Source organism: Pleurodeles waltl, chromosome 5, assembly GCF_031143425.1.
Source record: "Pleurodeles waltl isolate 20211129_DDA chromosome 5, aPleWal1.hap1.20221129, whole genome shotgun sequence".
Lineage (NCBI taxonomy): Eukaryota > Metazoa > Chordata > Amphibia > Caudata > Salamandridae > Pleurodeles > Pleurodeles waltl.
The window spans coordinates 794,954,261-794,981,039 of NC_090444.1; positions in this window are offsets into that span (position 1 = coordinate 794,954,261).

Consider the following 26,779-nt stretch of genomic DNA (forward strand, 5'->3'; position numbering starts at 1 on the left):
ATTTGCACATACATTGCCATTCCCATTGTGCCAGCACATTAATGCTCTATGTACACTGAGGTGGTGGTTCCATTGTTCCAATTGTAACAGCCTACTGTGATGCTATTAATTGTGTTTGACCAATGACTTTGTGTTTCACCATTGCGCATATTAGTTGCTCAATGTTCACCAGTAGCACATTATGGGGGTCATTCCAACATTGGCGGTAAAAGACGCTTACCCCTGTGCAGAAGACCGCCAATACACCGCCGCGGCCGCAGAAATCCGCCACAGCTATTATGACCCACATCTCAGAATCCGACGAAATTCAGACACCCACACAAGTCCGCCACACCAAAGATCAGTGATAAATTGGCGAAAACATAACCTCCACCGTCACGCCAACAGAAACACGCCCATGCTATTACGACCCACAAATCCACGTGGCGGTCTGTCAACCGCGGTATTCCATTGACGGTACACACCGCCGCACTCAATATACACACACATCTCCAAAACACCACCACATTGGACAATTCCAAATACACACACCTGATACACATAGAAACACCACTCCCACACACCCAACACAATATAAAACACACACCCACATCACCCACAAATCCCTACGACCAAAAATTAGAGATGAAGGCGACAGAGAGAGAGCACAGCAATAGACAACCCCACCACACAGAGGCACACAACACCATCACCCACACAACATCCACGCACAAAACACCACACACCACTACACATCACCACACTCATCACCACATACACCACCCCACACATCACCTACACCACCCCATGGCACGCCAAAGACACCCCAGGTTTTTGGAGGAGGCGCTCAGGGTTATGGTGGAGGAAATCGTACGGGTAGAGCCACAGCTATTTGGATCACAGGTGCAGTACACCTCCATAGCTAGGAAGATTGAGCTATGGCGAAGAATCGTCGACAGGGTCAACGCAGTGGGACAGCACCCAAGAAATCGGGAGGACATCAGGAAGAGGTGGAACGACCTATGGGGGAAGGTGCGTTCTGTGGTCTCCAGGCACAACATCGCGAATCAGCGGGCTGGTGGCGGTCCCCCACCTCCTCCCCCACAACTAACAACATGGGAGGAGCAGGTCTTCACCATCATGCATCCAGAGGGCCTCGGAGGAGTCGGTGGAGAAATGGACACTGGTAAGTCAAATCTTAACTATCATATCCCCCACCCTACCTGCATGCTATCACACACCCCCAACCTCACCACCTCCCCTATCACTCCAACTCCTCACTAATGTACTAATAACACAAACCACTCATCCCAACACCAAGCCCTGCATGACACAACAAAGCATGGACACCCCTCACTAAAGCATGCCCACTGCACATACCCATAACAACCCCTAACCATCATCACACAAGCCCCCACACAGGAAAGCTAGCACTGGGGTACACGCTCACCCACCCATTGCACACCATGACACACACACATGCAATAATCATGCTTTTATGCCCCTGCAGGACCACTACCTAACGTCAACAGACAGGAGGGTCCAGATATCTCTACCCTACCCCCAGAAGAGGCCCACAGTGATGACAGCAGCTCTGGCCAACTGGATCAAGATGACCAGCCCGGACCATCGTGGGCCTCGGGACAGTTGGTTCCCCTCGCACAGGCACAGCCCAACACTGACCTTCCACCCTCTGGTAACACCAGCACAGCACCCACCCAGCGGGCCCATACCTCCGTTCCCAGGACACGTCAATCAGCTGTGTGTCCACCACTACAGGGAACCCAGGATAACCAACCACCCCAACAACAACAGGGACCTGGGGGCAGTGGTAGTGGGCACACGGTCCGGGGGACGGAGGCACAGGAACACAGGGGAACTGGGAGGGCTGCTGTGCGACAGGGGGTGGACAGGCCGAGGGAACCCACTCTCCAAGAGGCCCTCTCCTCCATCATGGGAGCATACCACCACTCCCAGGAGGCGATGGCGATGGTCCTGGCAAAGTTTCAGGTGACCCAGCGCATGCAGGACGAACTGTATTTGGGGTTCAGGGAGGAGCTCAGAACCATCAGCTCCACCCTGGGCACCATAGTAGGGGTGCTGAAGGATATACAGAAGACCATGAGGGACACCGTGGCACTCCAAGGGGCCCCTGACATTAGCCTGGACGATGAACTGCCCAACACCTCCGCCGGCGCTAGTGGACAGGACGCCCCGCCACAGGACCACCACACCAGCACCCCATCCCCTGCAGACGGAGAACCACCCCGCAAGCGGTCCCTGAGATCCAAGAACAGGACAGAGCAAGATGGCAAGACCCCCGCCAGGAAATGAGACCACCCTGATTGTCATCCCACTGTCCCACTTTGTCACCCTGTCCAGATTGGAACTGTTCCAGCTCCACTTCCTACGCCCATATGGGCAGTGCACCTGTGAGACTAATAGACTGGACTCTGCCATGGACATTCCTCCACCATCACCCATCACCATTTTGCCACCCCCTCCAATAATTAGCACTTCAATAAACACCCTTGAACCACATAACAATCTGGAGTCAGTCTGTAATTTAGAAAATGTGTATTGGCTATGACAATGACAAAATCCGTTCGAAAATGTAATGTCAACATACCTATGTCACACATCACAAGCCCATGAAGGATGCAAGCAGATGACACACGTTGGTAACCACACCTGTGAAACCGTAATGGAAATGTACCACTCAGTTATCATATACTGCTTCAAATTGACAGACAGGATAGAGGTAGAAGTGTGAAAGTAAATGTAATAGTAAAAAAATGTGTTCTCACCTGTGTGTCACTGGAAATATTGCTGTATGACAGAGTCCCTGTTATTAATGTCTTCTTCCTCTGCTTCCTCCTCATCACTGAGGCTCCACAGCTGCCACAACACCGTCATCTGGACCATCCTCCTTCAGAAAAGGCACCTGGCGTCGCAAAGCAAGACTGTGAAGCAAACAGCAGGCGATGATGATCTGGCACACCTTCCTTGGTGAGTAGAATAGGGAACCACCTGTCATATGCAGGCACCTGAACCTGGCCTTCAGGAGGCCGAAGGTGCGCTCGATCACCCTCCTATTCCGCCCATGGGCCTCATTGTAGCGTTCCTCTGCCCTGGTCCTGGGATTCCTCACTGGGGTCAATAGCCATGACAGGTTGGGGTAACCAGAGTCCCCTAATAGCCACACACGGTGCCTCTGGAGTTGACCCATCACATACGGGATGCTGCTATTCAGCAGGATGTAGGGATCATGCACTGATCCAGGGAACATAGCATTTACCTATGAGATGTACTGGTCTGCCAAACATACCATCTGTACATTCATCGAATGATAACTCTTCTGGTTCCTGTACACCTGTTCACTCCTGTGGGGAGGGACCAAAGCCACATGGGTCCCATCAATGGCACCAATGATGTTGGGGATATGTCCCAGGGCATAGAAGTCACCTTCAACTGTAGCCAAATCCTCCACCTGAGGGAAAACAATGTAGCTCCTCACGTGTTTCAGCAGGGCAGACAACACTCTGGACAACACGTTTGAAAACATAGGCTGGGACATCCCTGATGCCATGGCCACTGTTGTTTGAAATGACCCACTTGCAAGGAAATGGAGTACTGACAGCACCTGCACTTCAGGGGGGATTCCTGTGGGATGGCGGATTGGTGATATCAGATCTGGCTCCAACTGGGAACACAGTTCCTGGATTGTGGCACGGTCAAACCTGTAGGTGATGATTAAATGTCGCTCCTCCATTGTCAACAGGTCCACCAGCAGTCGGTACACCGGAGAATTCCGCCATCTCCTCACATGTCCCAGCTGACGGTGCCTAGGAAGGACAACAGCGACCACAGAGTCAAGCAACTCAGAGGTATGTACCCACAGCTACACAGTACATGAAACATAATCCAAAAAGTTGTCTGTAAGTGTGCTGAGTCCAGGCCTAGGTATGTGTGACGCAGTTGTAAATGAAGCCATGTGGGCCCCTGAAATGGCAGCTGCCTGATCTCTAAACTGGGACATTTGTATGTGAGGTAACTGCGCTGGCGTTGTACACTGTCGCTGTAGGCGGTCGAAGACCGCAGCGCAATGCTACATTGGTTAACATTGGACCCTATGGGTCCCAGGAGCCAATGACGAAGTGCACCGGCGGTGATGATACGCACCGCCGCCGCCGTGACAGCCATTTTCTATCTGTTCAATCACTCGATACCTGATTTTCGACAGGAGAGGACCTACACTGCAAGTGCTGCTGTGACCTCGATCTGGAAGAGAAAATGGCTCGTGCGTCTGGGGAAAGGGCCCCTGCCTTCACTGCACAGGAGTTGGAGAAGCTTGTGAACGGGGTCCTCCCCCAGTACACGCTACTCTACGGTCCTCCAGACCAACAGGTGAGTACATAGGGTGCAAGTTGTATGGGCTATGTCTGGGTGGAGAGGCCTGGACGTAAGTAGGAAGGGGGCAGAGTTATGCGAGCATGAAGGAGTGTGAATGCATGCACCACATGGCAAGGGCAGGGATGTGGGCCACTCACTTCGACGGTGCTGTTGCTAATGACTTCTCTTCTTCCCCTGTACATGTCATGTAGGTCAGCGCCCACCAGAAGAAGGATATTTGGCGTGCCATCGCCAAGGAAGTCCGGACCCTGGGGGTCCACCAGAGACGGAGCACCCACTGCTGTAAAAGATGGGAGGACATTTGCGGCTGGAGCAAGAAGACGGCGGAGGCTCAGCTGGGGATGGCCTCCCAACGTGGGAGGGGTGCCCGTCGCACCATGACCCCCCCTTATGTTCTGGATCCTGGCGGTGGCCTACCCTGAGTTGGATGGGGGCTTGAGGGCATCACAGCAGACACAAGGGGGTGAGTACACTCACATTCTGATGACTTTGCGCGCAGTGGAGGGGTCTGGGTGGGGGAGGAGGGCTGTGGGTTTCCCTAGGCCAAGACGAGTTCCGTAGGCTAGGCCCCTCCAGAATGCAGGCCATGTGCTACTCCACCCCACCTCTGTAGAGTGTCAAGTACAGGTATACATGCCCCTGTGACATCTATGTGGACAGATGATACTCAGAGGCATGTAGGCCATATCCCAGGAACTGCATCTGTAGAGGCCAAGAGCACGGCGTAGTGCAGGGGGATGCTGTGTCTGTATTGTCCGCCAACGGTAGCGGTAAGCCATGCACTCAACCTGTCTTTCTTCTGTTTCCACCCCCCCTTTTTGTGCTCTTCCTGTTCTTTTGTGCATCAGCATCATCAGGCGGAGGTACAGTGGCATCGGAGCACGAGGGAGCTGCATCCCACATGGCCATGGAGGGCCACACCACAGACTCCGAATACACCAGTGGGACGGAGGGGAGCTTCACGTCGGTCACCGGATCAGCAGACAGCGACACAAACTCGTTCTCCGATGGGAGCTCCCTTGTGGTGGCAGCACCATCTGTGCCCCCCACTTCTACAGGTACAGCCGCCACCCCCCCTACCAGCACCGCCCTCCCAGCAGCACCTCAGCCTTCGCTCCGTGCCCGCTCACCCAGGAGGGTGGGCATCACCTTCGCCCCAGGCACTGTAGCCCCTGCCCCAGTCACCCCTGCTGCCCTCAGTGAGGAGGCCATTGACCTCCTCAGGTCACTCACTGTTGGGCAGTCTACCATTGTGAATGTCATCCAGGGTGTAGAAAGGGAGTTGCAACATGGTAATGCATTCCTGGAGGGCATTCATTCTGGTCAGGCTGCCCTTCATCGAACCCTGCAATCTCTGGCCTCAGCACTGATGGCAGCCATTGTCCCTGTGTCTAGCCTCCCCCCTCCAACTTCCTCCACCCAGACCCAGTCCCCTGTACCCCAGCCTATCCCAAGCACACCAACAGACCAGCATGCACACACCTCAACACACAAAAGTGGCTCTGGCAAACATAGGCACCACACATCCCACAGGCACTCACACAAGCATCACCCACATACAGACACAGCAACATCCACTGCCTCCACTGTGTCCCCCTCCTCTTCGTCTCCCTCCTCCCTCCCATTGTCGTCTACACTCTCACCTGCATGCACTACATCTACAGCCACTAGGACTCGCACCAGAACACCCAGCACCACACCCCGCTCACCTGCACTCACCACCCCCACTACCATTTACACGTCCCCTGTTTCCTCTCCCAGTATGTCTGTGACGCCCCCTCCCAAAGTACACAAACGAGGGCACCCACACACCCAACATCCATCCACCTCACGACAGCCTCCAGAACATGCACCTGCACCCAAATCATCTAAAGTTACACCTCCTACAACCACCTCCTCTTCCTCCACTCCCAGACCCCCTCCAGCTACCCATCCCAGTGTTCGTCAGAAACTTTTCCTGAGCAACGTTGACCTCTTTCCCACCACCCCCACCCCTCCAATTCATAGGTCCCGTACTAGCACCTCAGCCAAAAAAAAAAGTCTGCTTCCAGTGGTGCGTGTTAGAGGTATATTGAGTGCACCGGGCACCAGGGCAGCCAGTGTGACACTGAGCCAAAGCACTGCCAGTCCACCCCCTGTAAAGCACCAGAAATTGGACAGTGCCCGACGGGAGAGGGTGAAGACTCCTGCCGGCAAAGCCGCTCACAAGGGTCCCGGGGGGAGTGCTGAGTCAGCTGTGACTCCTCACAAGGTGGTGAAGGGGCAGAAGAAGTCTCCAAAGTCTGGGAAGAGCAGCACGGCGGAGATGGCCGCCATCCTCCCCGCTGGCCAGGATGCCACCACCAGCCCCATTGTCACTGGTCCGGAGACCACCGCCAGAGTCAGTGCCCAGGAGGGCAGCACAATCGTCACTGGTCCGGAGACCACCGCCAGAGTCAGTGCCCAGGAGAGCAGCACAATCGTCACTGGTCAGGAGACCACCGCCAGAGTCAGTGTCCAGGAGGGCACCGGCAGCCACAGCCCAGCTGGGCACTGAGGGACCGTCATGCCACACACCGCTGCACAGGTCAGAGACCGCAAAGTCAAGCACCGCTGAACAGGACAAAGACCGCCATGGCAAAAAAACGCTGAACAGGGCACAGACCGCCATGGCAAAGCACTGCTGAACAGGGCACAGACCGCCATGGCAAGCACTGCTGAACAGGACAGAGACAGCAAAGTCAAACACCGCTGAACATGGCACAGACTGCCATGGCAAGCACCACTGAACATGTGAGAGACAGCAAAGTCAAGCACCGCTGAACAGGTCAGAGACCGCCAACTCCAGCATCGTTAGCCCATGTGCAGGTGGGACAGTGACGGAACTGGGACCGTCACGGGAAGCGTGATGCACTCTGGGCACCAGTCCCCCTCCAGAACCTGTGGAGAACTGCATTCACTACCTGAATCCTTGACAGGATGAAGCACTCTGGGCACCAGTCCCCCTCCAGAACCTGTGGAGAACTGCATCCACTACCTGAATCCTTGACAGGATGAAGCACTCTGGGCACCAGTCCCCCTCCAGAACCTGTGGAGACATGCATCGACTTGAGAGACAGTGGCTATGCACTCCCCAGGATGGTACAGTGGGCAAACCAAGCACTGTAGAGACTTGAGAGACTGTGGCTTTGCACTCCCCAGGATAGTACAGTGGGCAACCCACCCACTGTAGAGACTTGAGAGACTGTGGCTTTGCACTCCCCAGGATGGTACAGTGGGCAACCCACCCACTGGAGAGACTTGAGAGACTGTGGCTTTGCACTCCCCAGGATGGTACAGTGGGCAACCCACCCACTGGAGAGACTTGAGAGACTGTGGCTTTGCACTCCCCAGGATGGTACAGTGGGCAACCCACCCACTGGAGAGACTTGAGAGACTGTGGCTTTGCACTCCCCAGGATGGTACAGTGGGCAACCCACCCACTGTAGAGACTTGAGAGACTGTGGCTTTGCACTCCCCAGGATGGTACAGTGGGCAACCCACCCACTGGAGAGACTTGAGAGACTGTGGCTTTGCACTCCCCAGGATACATAAATGGGCATGGAGCCCCGTCGTGGATCTGGCGTGGTGCAGTCATCCGGCTGAGGTGCCCCCCTTCCCTTCCCCCTGAGGTGCCTGCTGTATTTCTATCTGATGCCCCTGCAGTGTTCTCTCCGTTTGTGGACAGGTATCTAGTGTGGGCCTCGCCCATGCATTGTGGGCCCAGTGGTCCACGGACATTAAAATGTGCATACCTGCACTACTAATCGTGATGTGTATATTTTTAATGTGTATATATTTCTGTATATATGAAGTTACTGTATTTTGATATATTACAATGGTTGCACTCATTTCCTTTTGTCTTTGCATTCTTCCGGGGGGGTTGGGGGTTGTTACTGTGATGTTTGGATGTGCATTGGTGTGTGTGTTGTAGTGTGCGAGGGTGGGGGTGGGGGTGTTGCATGTGTGTGTCCCTGACTTTTGCCTCCCCTATGTCGTAGGTGCAGTACTCACTGTTGTCTTCGGCGCCGCCATTGCTGGTGTTCGTAGAGAAGCAGGAACACAATCGCAGGGAGTATTTGGAGTTCGGGCTCCATGGTGGCCTCCTTCCTCGTGGAGTGTGTTCAGGTGAGCGTTTTCCCATTGCAAAATCTGTTTCCGCCATGTTTTTATCCACGGTGAATCCGCCCCGGAAAAGGTGGCGGATTGGTGTGTTGTAATACTGTGGGTGGTACTTTGTCTTCCGCCTGTCTGTTGGCGGTGACCGCTGCGATGCTTGTCTGTACCGCCTTGGCGGTCGGAGTGTTAAAGTGGCTGTCTATGTTGGCGGTTTCCGCCACAGTCATAATTCCCTTTTTTTTTTCGCCGGCCTGTTTGCGGTATTACCGCAGCTTTAACACCGTCCGCCAGGGTTGTAATGACCCCCTATATGTTTTGTTCAGTTTAGCTGCCTATTGGCTTTAACATGGCATTAGCCATTACATTCTGTATTCAGTTTAGCTGCCTATTGGGTTTGACATGACATTAGACATGTGCTTCCAATCTACTAATTTTGTCTCTCAGGAACCTCGTGGTGAACAATAAATGTCTTCTTTAAACTCAGAAGTGCAATCCAGAGAGGTTCTGTAAGCTTGGTTATGAGATAAGAGCAGGAAAGCAGAACACCTACTCACTCTTGTGTCCCTCAGATACCTACCACTGTGGATGAATAGGAGGAGGAGACAAGACCCTGTGTACAGACCCCTTGTGGACTTGGCCACACTGTAGGACAGGCACATAATACTCACCTATAGACTGGACAGGGCCACAATCACAGAGTTGTGTGCTCAATTGGAACCTGATCTGATACCAGCTCGCCGTCATCCCATTGGGATCCCCCCTCTTGTGCAACGTCTATCTGTGCTCCATTTCCTGGCAACTGTTTTTTCCAGGTGACAGTGGGCTTGGCAGCAGGAATGTCACAGCCAATGTTCTCAATCGTGCTGGCAAGAGTTTTGTCTGCCTTGGTCAAACACTTGTGCAGCTACCTTGCTTCCCCCCAGGTGGAAGATTTGGCCACTGTGAAGTCAGGATTCTATGCAATGGGACATATACCTAATATTATTGGGGCGATTGATGGAACACATATTGCGTTTGTTCCCCCCCCCCCCACCACAATGAACAGGTGTTCAGGAATCGGAAGAGTTTTCACTCACTCAATGTGCAAATGGTGTGCCTGGCTGACCAGTACATCTCCCACGTCACTGCCAAATATCTTGGGTCGGTGCATGATGCCTTCATTCTGAGGAATAGCAGCATCCCAAATGTGATGGTACAACTACAGAGGCACAGGGTGTGGCTGATAGGTGAGCCTGAGTCCCCACCCCATGTATGTCAGTGTAGGCCTTCAGGAGTTTACCCTATACCATTGTGTAAGGCTACTATTTGTCCCTCAGTACTTGCAGGTGACTCTGGCTACCCAAACCTTTTGTGCCTCCAGACCCCTGTGAGGAATGCCAGGACAGGGGCTGAGAATCTCTGTAATGATGCACATGGGTGAACCAGAATAATTATTGAAAGGACCTTCAGTCTCCTGAAGGCCATGTTCAGATGCCTCCATCTGACATGTGGAACCTGTGCTACTCACCCGAGAAGGTCTGCCAGATAGTAGTAGCATGCTGCATGTTGCACAACCTGGCCCTCAGACGACATGTGCCTTATCTGCAGGAGGAGAAGATTAGAAATGCCCCTGTGGCAGCAGTGGACCCTGAGGATAGTGAGGATGAGGAGGCAGAGGATGAGGATATGGACAACAGAACATCAGTTATAGGTCAATACTTCCAATGACACACAGGTGAGGAGGTGTAACTGATTATTCCTCTGACTATTGATGTTTTCTGGGTGGCTGTAGCAGGATGGCATTCACTTCCTTTGCCTCTCAACTGACTGTCAACTATGCCTTCTAATTTTGCAGATGTTGATGTTATAACAACGGTGTACTTATGTGATGACAACAGACAGCTACAGGTCTTCATTTGTGTGCTATCACAGTGTTCAGATCATTTGCACAAGATGTGACTGTTTCCATAATTGCACATTTTCATTACATGAAACACTATCACTCAAGTTGTGTTCAATGGTGTTTATTGTAGTGCAAATTATAGACGGAAAGGGGCAATGGAATGGGGTGATGGTAGAGGAAAGTCCAGTGTATTGGTCCAGTCTGTTTGTAGCACAGGTGAAGTGTCAAAGGGCCCATAGGAAGGGGAGCAAAGGCAGTTCAGAGTGGACAAGGTGACAGGGTGGGACACAAGGGAGACAATGAGGAGAACCTCATTTCCTGGAGGTGGCCTTGGTCTTGGCAAGTGTCTCTGGCTTCTGTCTGGGTCGCAGGGAACGTTTGTGGGGTGGTTCACCTTCTGCAGGGGGAGGGGTGCCGGTGGCCTGTGGCTGGGCCTCCTGTCCACTACCTGCAGCAGAAGAGGAGGGATGGTCAGTAGACTGGCTAGTGGTAAGGGCCCACTGGTGTGCTGTCCAGTCTGTCATGATGTTGGCCATCTCTGCCAGCACCCCTGCTATGGAGACCATGGTGTGTTGATGGCCTGCTAATCTTCCCTGATCTCCTGATGGTGTACCTCCTGCAGCCGCTTGTTCTCCTGCATGTTGGTAAGGATCTGGCCCATCTTGTCCTGCGATTATTGGTAAGCCATCAGGACATTAGTGAGTGCCTCTTGGAGAGTCAGTTCCCTGGGCCTGTCCTCCCCCTGGTGCACAGCTGTCCTCTCAGTGTCCCTGTTCCCCTGTGCCTCACTCCCCTGAACAGTGTGCCCACTTCCAGTGACCCTAGGTCCCTGATTGTCTTGGGGGTGAGGTGTGGACTGGGGTCCCTGTACAGGTGCACACACTGCTGATTGCCGTGTCCTTGGGGCAGAGGTGTGGGGACATTGTGTGGGTGCTGTGGTATGAGATACTGATGGGGGAGGCTCTGTGGTGGGCTGTGAGTGGGCTGGGGTGGCCGACTGACCAGTGGTCCCTGATGGGCCAGGTACTTCATCCAGATCCTGAAGTCCAGAGTTACTGTCATCACTGGGGACATCTGTTGGTGGACTGGATAGTAGTGGCACCTCCTTGCTACTGCAATTGGCTGGGGCACCTGTGGGGATGTAAGTGATGTATTATGCTTCATGTCTGTGACTTATTGTACATCCCTAGCTTCCCCTCTATCGTTGCTGTTGCCCTGCCACCTTTGTTTGCGTATGGTGATGTATTGTGTGAATGTTAGTTCTCCATGCTGTGCATGCTTTTTTGTTATGGGTGTACATGCAGGGCTGGGAGGGCTGTACATGCATTGGTATGGCATGCAGGGCTTGGCATTGGGGTTAGTCAGATGTGTAGGTGCACTGTGTGGGATGGAGTGGAGTGATGGGAGTCAAGGTGAGGGAGTGAGATGGCATGCAGGTATGGGGGGGTGATAAGTAGTAAAAATTGACTCACCAGTGTCCAGTCTTCCGGCTACTCCAGTGAGTCCCTCAGGAAGCAGTATTGCCAAGACTTGCTCCACCCATGCTGTGAGCTGTGGGAGAGGAGATGGGGGTCCACCGCCAGTCACCTGGATGGCAAGCTGGTGCCTTGCTGCCACGGACCGTATCTTCCCCCGTAGGTCGTTCCACCTCTTCCTGATGACGTCTCTTGTTCTTGGATGCTGCCCCAAGGCGTTCACCCTGTCCACGATCCTCTGCCATATCTCCATCTTCCTGGCAATGGATATTTGCTGTATCTGTGCTACAAACAGCTGTGGCTCTACACTGACTATTTCCTCCACAATGTCCCGCAACTCCTCATCGGTGAAATGGGGTGCCTTAGTGGGGACATGGGTATTGTGTGGTGTGTGTTGTGCAGAGGGTGTTGAGTAATGTGGTGGGGTGTGAGTTGTGGGTACATGATGGATGAATAGGTGTATGTGCATAGTTGCCTCAGTGATTTTCGTGTCTGTCTCATGGCAATGACTGGTGTTCGTAAACAGTTGTGGGTAATGAGGTTGTAGGTTTTATAGTTCTGTGGGGGTGTGGGGGTGTGGTGTGTGTATAAGTGTCAGGTGTGTGATATTAGTTTTGGCCAATGTTGTGTTTTTTTGTATTTTGATGGCCATTCTGAGTGCGCCGTTGTGTACCGCCAATGGTTTACCGCCATTGAATGTCCGCTGTGGTGATTCGTGGGTCATAATGTGGTGGGTGTTGTTTTGTTGGTGTAACGGTATGGGTGTTCATACCGACACTTTTACACTGACCTTTGGGCTGGCGGATATGTGTTTGTGGTAGTATTCTGTCGGTTTGGTGTGTGTGTGTCACAATGACAATAGTCCAGCTTAGGGGGTTGTGTACTGAGAGGGGGTTGCTTGCAGCCACTAACCTCAGGAAGAGTGTTTTGATTAAAATTCCTGATAGCCTGGGATGTCTATGTCATCCCCCTCTACATAAGCAGGAACCATCCCCTTGGGTAGTCTGGGACAAAGTCAACCACCCATGGACATCTCAACTTCTCTGTCACTACTACCATCTCTTTTCTCTACATAAGCAGGAACAACCCCCTTGCTGCCCAAGGAGGTTGTTCCTGCTTACGTAGAGGGGGATGACATAGATAAATGGCTTGGGGCCTTTGAGAGGGCTCTCCCGATGAGAAGGGTTAAGCCTCAGTATTGGGATTCACTCACGTGGGAGTTGGTTGCAACATCTGGGAGGGATAGGCCCCTCACCCTTAGTGGGGAGGAAACTGACTCCTATCCTAGTATGAAGAGGTGCTTAACCAAGAAGTTTGGTCTAACCCCAGAGCAGTACAGGCTCAAGTTCAGGGACAGCCAGAAGGCAGCTACCCTGCCCTGGGTTGATTTTGTGTACATCTCAGTTAAGGCACTAGAGGGCTGGATACAGGGCAACAAGTAAATACCTTTGAGGGGCTTTACAATTTGGTTATGAGGGAGCACATTCTAACTAATTATGCTCAAGAGAAACTACCCCAGTATCAAGTTGACTCTAAGTTGACCGAGCCCAGAGAGCTGAGGACTCAGTAGATGACGGGTTGAGAACCAGAGTTAACCAGAAACCCCCAGGGGGTGATCAGTAAAAGGGAGGGCACGGTTGTTCTCAGGTGAAGAACAGAGGAAAAGATGATAAAAATTCCAAGGAGTCCTCACAAGAGGCCCAAAAACCTTCGCAGGGTGGGGGAGCCTCAAGCTATACCACTTCTCAGAAGAAGGGGTGCCAGGGGAAGCATTATGATCCTGTTAAGGCAGGAACATTTCAGGAGCTTGCTAAGGCTGGCAAGTGTTTCTGAGTGTCACCAACCTGGATACAAAAGAGAGGAGGCTGTCTGCTTCAAGAGGACCCCCACTGATGGGCAGTGCCATGGGATTGCTAGTGTAGGTGTGGGGGTAGAAGTTGGGGGTAGAAATTTTCCACCATTTGGGATCAGGGTACACAGAGGTCACCTTAGTGTCCGTGGGTGGGGTGGACATTTCAACCATGGCCACCTTACCTCCTAGCATTGAGAGGTATAGGCAGAGGCCTAAAGTCAATGGTACTGAGGTGGAGGCTCTGAGAGATACAGGAGCCAGTATGACTATGGTCACAGAAAAACTGGTTTCTCCAGAGCAGGTCTTACCTGGTGTATTCCACCAAGTGACATATGCAGACAACAGAACCAAACTCCATCCCATGGCCATGGTGAGCCTGGAATAAGGAGGTGTGAGTGCCCCTAAAAAGGTAGTGGTCGCTCCTGCCCTCCCAGTAGAGTGTCTGCTGGAAAATGGTCTGGAAGCACTGATGCTGGACCTCCCTGAATGGGTGTGTGCTGTAAGCAGGTCACAGTCAGCATGATAGGGAAGTGCTGGACACTTGGACCCTGGAGCAATGGGCCAAGCCACCAAAACAAGAGAAAGGGCAGTGGGTCTGGCTTGCAAGCCCCACCAAGTACAGAGGTTAAGGAGGAATCCAATCCTGAATGGAAGGATCTGGCCTCTGAGGACGGGACCCTTCCCCTGCAAGCTCTGCCTGACTTGGCAGAATTTCAAGGGGCAGATGGGCCCACCAGAGAAGACTTGTGCCAGGGACAAAGAGAGTGTCCCAATCTTGAGGGTCGGAGGCAGACTGCATCCAGGCAAGAACAAGGGGATGTTAGTGGGTCCCACAAGGTTTATTGGGAAGATGGAGTTCTATACACTGAGGCAAGTGACCCAAACCTGGGGCAACCAGGAGAGTGGAGGTCCCCCAGAATTATAGAGAATTCCTCCTAACTCTAAACCATGATATTCCCTTGGCTGAACATTTGGGGCAAACCAAAACTTGGAACAGGCTGGTCAACCATTTCTATTGGCCCCAGATGTCAGAAAAAGTCAAGGAGTTTTGCAGCTCCTGTGTCACCGGTCAGGCCATTGGCAAGACAGGGGGCAAGCCAAAGGCTCCCTTGATACCACTACCAGTGGCTGGGACTCCCTTTGAGAGGGTGGGGATTGATATTGTTGGTCCCCTAGACCCACCAACTGCCTCAGACAACAGGTACATTTTGGTGGTTGTGGACCATGCACCAGGTATCCAGAGGCAATACCCCTCGGTACAGTCACTACTCCCACAGTGGCTAGGGTACTGCTCGATATGTTCACCAGAGTAGGATTCTCAAAGGAGGTGGTCTCTGATAGGGGCACAAACTTTATGCCTATCTGAATGGAATGTGGGATGAGTGTTATGTTACTTATAAGTCCACTACCCCCTATCATCCCCAGACCAAGGGTCTGGTGGAGAGATTTAACAAGACCCTGAAGGGCATAATAATGGGTTTGTCTGACAAACTCAGGAGGCGATGGGATGTTCTCTTCCCATGCCTGCTGTTTGCGTACTGGGAGGTACCACAAAATGGAGCTGGATTCAGCCCCTTTGAGTTAATGTTTGGGCACCCTTTAAGAGGCCCATTGTGTTTGGTGAAAGAGTCTCGGGAGATGCCTCTAAAAGAGTCTAAGCAAAATGTGCTGGATTATGTGCTGGGCCTGTGTTCACGTATGGATGAGTACATAAAAAGGTAAGCAGCAACCCTGAGGCCAGCCAAGAGCTCATGAAGCACTGGCATGAGCAGAGGGATGTCATGCCTGAGTATCACACAGACCAGCTTGTATGGGTTTGGGAGCCTTTGGCTTCTAGGGCACTTCAGGCCAAATGGACTGGGCCCTGTCCAGTTTTGGATAAGAAGGGGGAGGTCACCTACCTGGTAGACCTTGGCATCCCCAGAGACCCTCAAGGGATCCTTCATTGTGAATAGACTGAAACCCCACCAGGACAGGGCAGACCTGACCATGCTTTTGTGTAGACCATAGAGGTCTAAATGCAGTCACCAAGACTGACGCTCACCCCATACCTAGAGCTGATGAGCTCATTGACAGGTTGGGGGATGCTAAGGTACTGAGTACATTTGACCTGATCTCAGGATACTGGCAGATTGAATTAAGCCCAGGAGCTAAGGAGAGGTCAGCATTTTCCAACCCATAAGGCCACTTTCAGTTCAAGGTGATGCCCTTTGGGTTGAAAAATGCGCCTGCCACCTTCCAACGGTTGGTGAACTGAGTCCTGTTGGAATCTTTTAGTGCAGCTTATCTGGATGATATAGCTGTATTCAGTTCCACCTGGGAGGATCACCTGGCCCACCTGAAGGAAGTGCTTCAGTCCCTGCTCCAAGCAGGCCTCACTATCAAGGAAAGCAATTGCCTGATATGGCAGAGTTCAGTAGTGTACCTGGGCCACCTTGTTGGTGGAGGCCATGTACAGCCTCTCCAGCCCAATATCCAGGCTATCCTGGATTGGGAGGCTTCTAAAACCCAGACTCAGGTAAGGGCCTTTCTTGGCCTGACTGGGTATTACAGGAGGCTTGTTCAGAATTATGGGACCATAGTGGCCCCTCTGACAGAACTCACTTATAAGAAACAGCTCAAGAAAGTAATTTGGACCCCAGAGTGACAAAAAGCCTTTGCCACTCTGAAAAATGCTTTTGGGCATATATAAGAGCCCCTAGTGCCATTCTAATGCCACATTTGCATACTTTTTTGATGCTAATGTGGCGTTAGAGGGCCAAAAATGCTTCACTGTATTTATAAAGTGGTGCAATGCACCACTTTGTAACCCTTTGCATCCTCTAGGCATAATGTATGCAAAGGGGACGTTCCCCTGTTGGGGGGGAGAAAAAATGGTGCAAGGAAATCTAACTGATTTCCTTGCGTCATTTATTTCGGCACTTTTTACGCCTGCTCAGAGCAGGCATTGAAAGGGGTTATGCCAATGAATACAATGGGCCCCTTATGTACTCTGCAGGAGTAGCGCCAAAATGATGGAGAAACAGGAGCGCCCTTAAGAGGGAGGCCTTTGCTGTGGTCTGGTCCCTGAAGAAGATGAGGTCATATCTATTTGGAACTCACTTCCATGTTCAAACTGACCACATACCTCTCAGATGGCTCATGCAGATGAGGGGGGAGAACCCAAACCTGTTAAGGTGCTCTATTTCCCAACAGGGGATGGAATTCGCTGTGGAACATAGACCTGGTAGTGCCCATGCCAGTGCAGATGGCCTTTCCAGGTTTTTCCACTTAGCTGATGAGGACTATCTGGGTGTAGGTTAGTACCCATCACCTTTCATCTAGTGGGAGAGGGCAGTGAAGGAAAGTCCTCCTTTGTGCCCTGCTCACCCCCAAATGTTTTGGACAGATGCTGGTGGTTACTGACTCTAGGCTGTTCCCTGGGTACTGCATACCAGTCCCAGGGCCAGTGATCTGTGTAAAGTGGATATGCAAATTAGGCTAATAATAATTGGCAGCATTAACCTACCTATAAGTCTCTGGTATATTGTAGGGCATGTAGGGTTAGGGACCCCAGCATTGGTAGTGCACCCATAGGTGCACTGCTGAGGTGCCCAGTGCCATTTTAAAGGAAGGCCTGCCTTGCTGGCTGCTTTTAAACTAAAGTTAGATGCAAATTCGACTTTGGAATAAAAAGTACTTACAAAGTCTAAAACTACCTTATTTTTACATATGTCACCCCTAAGGTTTGTCCTATGTGCCCATAGGGTTGTGTGCCATGTAACTATAAGCAGGGACCTTATACAAATTGTTTTGTGAGCCCTGGTGAGGTAAAATATCCACATTCATTTTTCCCTCACTGTAGTGAATGGCCTCCATAGGCTAAAATTAGCCACTGCTCTGTGTAAAGTGAATATGCAACCACCCTATAGGTCCCTAGTGTACGGCAGGGTATGTAGGTTTAGGGACCCCAGCATAGGTAGTGCACCCATAGGTGTACTTCTGATGTGCCCAGTGTCCTTTTAAAGGCAGGCCTGCCTTGCTGGCCTCTTTTAAACTAAAGTTACATGCAAATTCGACTTTGGAATTAAAAGTACTTACAAAGTCTTAAGCTACCTTATTTTTATGTATAAGTCACCCCAAGGTGTGCCCTAAGTGCCCCTAGTGCTCGGTGTTATGTAGTTAAAAGCAGGGACCTCATGAACATTGTTTTATAAACCCTGGTGAGGTAAAATAGCCAAACTTGTGGTTCCCTCACTGTAGTGAATAGGCTTCATGGGCTAAAATGGGGAGACTTTATTTTAATTAACTAAGTCCCAAAAGGAGCTAACTATGTCAAGTTTGGTATCAAACATATTGTTATAATAAATCCAACAGCTTGCCATTGTTGAATTTAATATAACTAGTTCAGGGAAAGAGTTTTAGAACTCTACCTGAAAGTTGCCAACTTCAGCTCTGTAGTGCCCTTCTCTAATTGGCCAGTCTCTCGCAGCTTGGCCAGACTGCCTTGATAAGGTGTAAAGTGGCCTGGGCTGAAGACAAAAATTTTGCTTGGCGGAGGAGATATGCCTCAGCAGATGGGGAAATCAGGATGGGGCTAGCAGCCAAACTGGACTTTAAAGGAGGGAAGGACATTTGGAGCAGCTCAGGACCTCCCCCATTTCCTGCAAACCCAGACAACCAGATGCCCTCTTGATTAGATTGGGAGAGGGCAGGAAAAGGCGTGTTAAGGATTTTGGGTGGGTGTATTCAGCTAGATCTAAGCTCCTAAATTCAGTTTCAACCATTTTGGATTTTTAAAGAATGCTGCTCCCTGGGATTGATTTTTGCCACACTTCCCAGGAAGTGGCCATCCAAGAGGGTGATGGCCTGCCTGTGATTGGACAGTTGCTCCCCAGCTTTTCACCCCAGGAGCAAGGATAAATTTGGCAGAGCTGCACCCACACCTCAGATCCATAAAAGGAACAACATCAGCAGAGGAAGGACTGCCCTGCTGGACCCCTGATCTGCACCTGGACACTGCACTCTGAAGGACTGCATCAGCTGCACACTTGGGCTTCACCAGAAAAAGGACTTTGCCTGGCTTCACCTGGTTCAAGAAGGGACTCCCTGCATCCTACAGGTGAAAAATAGCTAGACAGAGTCCCCTGCATCAAATCCTGAGGGAAGTGACCAGCTGACCACTGTCCAGTGGTTGTTTTGGAGTTTGGGTCAGGTGCATTCTGGGAGTTGGAGTCCTAACCCTCAAGGAGCAACTCAGAGCTTCTGAAACCGTGGGATGAGCTGTGGACTCCTAAAAGACCATCAAAGACCTTCTGGAGGAAGATCCAGAAGTTTGGAGAAGATTGGAGAACTTTTGGTAAAAAGCTCCATAAAGGGACCACCCCGACGTTGTGAATCAAGCTGGCTTACGTCAACCGTGACATGGTCTGACTTGCAGGTTCGTCCTGCTGAAAAGCTCCGGAGCCCCAGACTTCCAGGATTTCACTTAGGGCTCCTGGAAAGGCAATCCAATGACGTCGACTTGAAATCGGCTTGCTGTGGAGGGTTGTCCGACGTCAGAGAGAAAAGGCTCCAAAAAAGTGACAAAGTGCGAACATAAAAAAGTTGACTGAGACTTCCTGCGCAATGTATCAGAGGAGGGCTCCAAGGGCGTTGGATCAAGATTCAGCTTAGGCCCATTTGAAGATTTCCATGCTGAAAAATTGATTAAGTCTGAAGGTAGAATTCTTCACCAAGGTCTCCGGTGACGCATATCTTAGGAGAGCTCCAGAGAGGTCAGATCAGATTGGTGACTTTGTCCCACTGTACAAAATCTTCAAGAAAAAGACTTAGGTGCTCATTCTGAACATGGCGGTAATGACCACAATGCCGGCGGTGGCGGTCATTATCGCCAACGGCATGGTGGGCCAGACCACCATATTCTGAACACAGTAGTTAACTGGCTGCAAGGCAGCCAGTTCACTACTACACACCGCCAGGCCAGAATCGACTGCCAGGGCGATGGTAGGCACTTTTTACCCAGCGGTGGAGGCTTGACTGGCAGTGGGATTATGATCCATTTCCATCAAGGATTTCCAGGCGGGATATCCCACCAGGTAATCCCTGGCGGAAAGCATATGGGTGACAGGAATTCTCATTCCTGTCACCTGTATGTCACACGCCAGGCCCCATCCCTTGCCACTACCTCCACCTAACCCCCAAACCCTTAGAACCACCCCCACTTGAACCCTGAAAAACGACCCCCCATCCCACCTTCCCCAAATCTCCATGTAGGCCTCCCAGCTCCCCCCCTCACCATCCCCCACCAACCCCCCTCCATACAGGTCCCCCCAAACCCCAACCCCCCACACCTACATGCACACACGCATTCATAAACACAGACACACATCCCCCTTCACAAACACTCACGCACACCCCCACCCCCCTTCCCTCTTGGACAGCAGTTACCTGTTCCGTGGCGCTGCTCCGGGTAGGAACAGGCTCCTTGGATGCTGGTCCGCCGGCATCGCTGCATCTCCATACACTGCCATGCCTGTAACTGCATCATTATATGCGTGGTGGGGTATGGACTGACATGGGGGTGAGAGTGGAGGAGCATCCACTCCCGCCACTGACTGCCAGCATGGCTCATCGCGGGCCTCACCGCCATCAATGACGGTGAGGCTCCATGCATCGGAATATGGAGGAATGCCTGCCGCCGCCACTGGCGGTCGACCGTCAGCATGGTCAGCGGTGGGCTATCCCACCATGTTCGGAATGAGGGCTAAGTGCGAAGGTAAACTTTTGACCGAGGCCTCCCGCTTGCTGTAGCTGAGCAGGGCTCCATCGCAGTCGGCCTTAAACTTTGACTTTGCCCAGTTGAGGTGAAACCAGATATCTCGAGTGGCGCTTAAGTCTCCTAAGTTAAGCCTTGTTGCTCGTTGCCAAGCTACCAAGGGTTGAGCTGGGGGTCACATTATTGAGACCTAACTGGACCTAGTGGGGGGCGTTGTGGCCTATTGCTAAGTATCGGTACTTACCTGCACTTACGAATAATCCACTTTCTAACACGGGCCATGTAGAAAAGTGTTGGGCTGAGTGATGATCCTCAGGGCACTCTGCAGCATGTATCTTTGGGTTCTGACGTGAACGGCCGTAGTCTGACAGTCTGTGTTCTTCTAGTGAGGAAGGACCTGATCCATTCCAGTACTTCATCTCGGATGCCGGCGTCAAGGAGTCTGGTGCAAAGGGTGGAGGGGGAGACGGTGTTGATTGCGGCAGAGATGTCGAGGATGAAGAGTGCGGGCTTGCCTTTGTGGACTAGTATGGCGCATATGCCATCGGTAGCTGCTAGGAGTGCTGTGTCGGTGCTGTGGTTGCTCCTCAATCCAGATTGGGATCGGTCTAGGATTTGGTGTGTCTCAAGAAATTCAGTGTGTTGCTGGTTGATGGCCTTTTCCGTTACTTTGGCTGGGAAAGAGAGCAGAGAGATGGGTCTCTAGTTTTTCAGCTTCCTTGGGTTGGTGGTGGGTTTCTTGAGTAACGGGTTGATCTCGGCAAGCTTTCAGTCTGATGGGAAGGTGGTGGTCTCGAAAGATCGGTTAATATTTAGGCAGAGCTCAGGTGCTATGGTGGCGCTGGCCAGGTTGAAGATGTGATGAGGGCACAGATCCGAGGGTGCTCCCGGGTGGATGGAGTTCATGATTTTTTGGGTGTCCTCTTTGGTGATGTATTGTCAGTGAGCCAGCTAGGAGCCAGGGCAGGTGAGACAGGAAACGCCAGGAACTTCAGAGAACCCTTCTGGAAACTTCTCCCAACTTGTAGGAGCAAGGCACCAGGGTATGAAAATTAGGCTGTCAGACCCACTCTTCAGTTCACTACTGGACCTGGTGAAGGCAGTGCCAGAAGTAAAGACAAATTACAAGGTAGGAAAGAGGCAGGAACAGTTACTGACAGAGGACAAGGTTGAATGGGGAGAGGACACAGAGCGTACGTGAGACAGAGAGCTTACACAAGGGTTCACTCTGTTACTTGCATGTCAGAGCTTTCAATCCCATTTTCAATGCAACATTTCTTTGGATATATGGTTCTCATCTGCTCTTTGCCTCTCACGCATTGTAGCAAAGCAACTTCACTTACTGTGATGTGGTGTGTGAAGTGTTAGTAAATATGCCCCTCAATGATTTGGACCTTGTGCAGTGCTCCACTTCCTTTTGGTTAAGGTAGTGGAACTGAACAACATATACATTCCCACAGACAGACTGTAAATCACTGTTTGTTAGGAAAAGGCTATTTTTCAAAGAATGAGAGGGAAATCCATCCAAAGCCCCAGGACAAGGCATTTGTTGGCAGGGTACAGTGCGACATTACCAAGTTTTGAGATTAGTGCCATGTTCTGAAAGGCAGTTCTAATTGTGCTCTTCCTTCTCCATTGATTCTAAATGTTAGACTAAAAATTTATAGAAACAAAGATTACAATAAAATGAAATCCCTCCATCCTACAGCTATATCTTCCTACCAGTGATTTCCACAATCAGGTCCTGAAGTGCTTCTGCCAGAGAGCCCGGGGTACTGCACAGACTGCAGGAATGCGCCTAGAGGTGGGGGGCAAGCCAACCAATTAATAGGATGAGCCAGAGCTGAGCCAAGGGTCTGACTCAGCTCTTTGAGTCTGTGCACCAGCTTACCCATAAAATATTTGCCATGTAAATCAAACAACAGGCATCACGTAGAATATTAAAAATGTCTTCGAAATTCAAAAAAGTGTGTTTCTTAACATGTAGAAGCGTTGACATTAACACATCACATAATAGCACTGCACTAAGAAGTACTCATTAAAAGTGATAGCTTTTAAACATGAACTTAGAACCATTCCTGCCCCTGCCCCCACTCTGGCAGCAGTGCAATTAGTAAACTGAGAGGCAAGACAATTGTCATGCGATCCTTGTAGGTGGTCCAGATTTTTACAGAAAGGTCAACATTATAGTTTATCAAATCAAACACAATAGGTTTTTGTAAAGCTGGTATTCTGAACTCAGATATTTGATGGTATTCTTAACTCAGATATTTGATAGGAGGATCAGCAAAATAAAATATATGTTTACTATCACAGAATTTGGTTAAGGGGAAGCTGTGATTAATCCTGATTTTGTGATTTCACTTTGCACAAACAAGTAACTACATGGGTATCCATTTGTCACTCCTTTTTAACTCAGATGTTAATGCTTTGTTTTTACCTCTTTGTGCATGAAGGTGGAGTGACAGTGATAGACAGAAGCCATGTGAAAGCTCGACTCATTATGGGCCCGAGGTTCCAATCGACCCTTGAGCTGAGCCTAGAGCTAGGCTTCGGGCTCGAGGCTGGCTACGATCTTTCCAACAGGGAATCTAATCACCAGAGTTAACTTTCTTTTTTTATTTTCCCTAAAAATTGGTGTCACACTAACCCTTTAGTTAATTTAAAACACTGTGCCGCAAATCCTGTGTGGCACAGGCTCCCCGACAATAGCAGAATACTGTACTCTAGGCTGCAGCAGGAGCAGGCGCACAGCATGCTGCAACTTCCGAGGCTGGTCCATTGCTATTCTGTATGTGAGAATCAGCAGGGAGACAGCATGAAAATGTGCTCACCGCAGTCTGTGCTATGTCAGGGAGGGGCTGCTGCAGCCCCTTGACTTCATAGGAGGAGGGCGAGTTGGCCCCAGTAGTGAATGTTAAGGAACTCAAGAGACTTCATGACGGGGAGGAATATAACTCACTGGAGTCCCCAAAATTAAGGTAAAAAGGGGTCCATTAAATGGATCATCATGGACATCAGACTTGAGACTCAGATAACGGATGGTCACCGCTGCAAGAAGCGCGCAGTCGGAGCTAATACATGTCAGAATGCCCAGTACTAATGCTACTAGTCTTGACCCCACTTCAAGCCTTATTTATCCTCTACCAGGCATTCTGGGCCCCTTTATCTCACTCTTACAGGTTCCTGCTTTTGCCCTTTTGGACAGTTTTTCTGTCTTTCTCTTCCTCATTTCTGTGGTTTTTCCTCTCTTGCTTTTTGGGAATGTCTGAAAAGGAAAACATAAATGAAAGTCTCCAAAAATGCTTGCCAGTGGTCCCCACCAGCAAATTAAGCACTGCCAGTCTCGCTCTGTAGCCTGCCCAAGACAAGGACGTTCAAAAATGCACCAGAGTTTTGTCCAAAGTATTCAATGCATAACACATTCCCAGCTTTGCTGAAGGCCCATGGATGATCTCCCCTCCCAATTCTTAGATTTACAATCAAGGTAGGCAAACTGCTATTGTTTTGCCCATTTGCTATGAGAGATATATGCCAGCCTCTCCAGCCTAGCACTTGGAATGGGCAGGGAAATTACGACTATTTTGTTCAGCCACCAACCACAAGAACTGGACAGAAGCTTTAGGTAATCCTCATGGTCCTTGTGAGCGACCATGAAGGGATGTGCATGCACTCTTGTCCACTCATCACACTGGCCTAGCCCAAGGTCCACGAGGCTGACATCTTGCCCTGTGTGTTCTTCCTTTTCTCTGACTTGATCCAGGGAGTGAACATCAGCTACTCCTTCCACTTCACACTCTCCCTTCCCCCACAATCTAAGAGTTGTCAAGTCCTCATTCTAGTACATCTTGATACAGGAAGAGTAGTGGATAGCTGACTGCTATGCCTTCTCCTTTTCACAATAATGAATGGGATGCCACTACCACTGACAGCTGACTGGACTGGGCAGCAAAGACTGTGCTCGTGACTTGGTTCAGTGACACATGCCACTCCCTGTGACTGGCATGCACAGCTGAAGGTCATATGAGTTGGGTTCAGGGGCGCTAAAAATAGGCACTAATGTCCAGCGGCTGCTGCGCATAGTCGAAGACTGTGCTCATTGAGTTTGGGGATAATAAAACGAGGAGCAGAAGGTACCTGGAGGCCTTACTTTCATCCAGTAGCAATGTGCAATCCTGAAAGCAATACACAGTGGGTTGAGGGACATGAGGACTGGGCAAAGGGATGGCCAAATCCACACCTTGCACATAATGCATCCTGTGTACAGCCATGTGCAGTGTGTTCACGGTTAGTAGGGCTGGGAGCAGGGCATTCCCAGTGGTAACACTTGTGCCAAATGGACAGCTTGTATGGCACAAGGCTGCATACAGAGGATGCAGGGTCATGATGATTCGGTAGAGGGCACTGTCGGATGTCCAGCCCTGCTGCTGCAAAAGGTCAACGTGTGTGCACAGTAGTAATGGCCCCACAGAAAGCAAAAGGCCAATTTCCGATGTCAAGCTTTTAGCAACTTCCCTAAGGACATGACCGAAGAAAGTAAAAAGTGGATTCAGGGGCATGGGGGCTCGTTTCAGAGTAAACCACAGGATATACCCAATGACTTGTGATTTCTGCATTGACTGTGCGCAGGGGGCTTGGAAACTGAGACAGGACACAGTCAGAGGCCATCCCAGGCTCCAAGTGGCCAATAGCATCGCCAATAACCTTCCAAAGAGGCTTGGATAGCATGCACAGGAGTACAGGGAATTGCCAAAGAGCATGTTTTGCAAAGAAAGATTGATGTGTACATATGGAGGGAGTGTGCCGGGGTTCCGCCGTCAGTCACCCAGAAATGAGAGGCAGTATCGGGAGACTGTCGGCTCACATTCATAGAATGCAGGTCACATTCAACATCTCTATGATGTCAAAGATCCCGGGATCTGCAGCATACTCTGTAACATCACCGGGGACTCATCCACGGTACATGATGGAATACAGGAATTTGAACTTGTGGGTCACTGTGGGTCACTAGAGAAGGTCACTGATGTATTCAGGCTGTGTAATCAGACAATATGCACTCGCAAAGATATTGAGTTCCATATTAAAAAAGGCATTTGGAAACTTATGTGACACTGTTGCCCAAACACCATCATTTAGGAGTCCCAGCGCCTTGAGACCCTAAGGGTGAGTAGTGCGCTTAAAAAAATTGTTTGATTGATTGTTTGATTGACTAAGTCCAGTCAGTGATTCATAAAATGCAAAATAATGAAATGGATACATAAATTCCACCAGCGTGACATAATGTTCAATGTGCATAAATCTGATGATAGTGATAGGCTGTTGGCATTCTGGTGTGAATTAGTTGGCAAGATAGGGGACTACCCACTATGTTTGTGGGTATTTACAGACGTTACGCGGCTACTTTACGACTCTGACTGTAGTCAGAATGTACTCTTGTTCAGGTTAAGAGTAATAGCAGCAGGTCAATTTCAGGAGTCTGAATGGGGTGCAACACTTTCCAAATTGGTGCGGTGTAATAAGGGAATATTTCTAACCTTACCCTCCCAGTCCCACTGGGTAAGTGAGTGTGTGAACTTAAGTTCTTAAAGAGTGCTGATATACCCGAGGGCATAGCGACACAATGAAATGCAATTACATTTATAAAGTGCAATCAGGCAGATACACTGACTGCCATCTAATTAGGACCATGTGTAGTAGGTCAGAAAAACAGGAATAATGTGGGCCTTCACTCCGGCCAAGCTAAATATGCGCAAGTACACTTTCAAAATTAAATGGCTTCTGTACGTCTTCTGATGTTGAAAATAAAATGATTATAAAAAATAATAGCAACTATAACATGAGCATTTTCAAACAATGATTAAATGTGACATACATGAAACATCTGGTATGTGCTAGGTAACAATATGAAACACTGCCACCAGTTGGTGATACTAACTTACAAAAAATAGAGGAAAATTACACTTTTTTGGTTGGGCATGATAATCCTAGCTGCCAAATTTGTGTAGTAGGCCAGGAAAAATTAAATTTGGCATACAGGGCAGGCCCACCTGTAAGACATGGAAAGGAAATATATGCTCAATGTCAGATCACTGTACAAACGTGTGGACAACATATCACAGTGTGTAACATTTTACATGAGTGAGCCGGTGATCCTGCATGTAGACAGTACAACAGACATACCACTGCAAACTCACATTGACACTGACACTCCAGTCAGTGATTGCCACACATCTGCACACATGCACTGGGCCTAACAATCATGTGGTGCTAAACCCGACTACAAA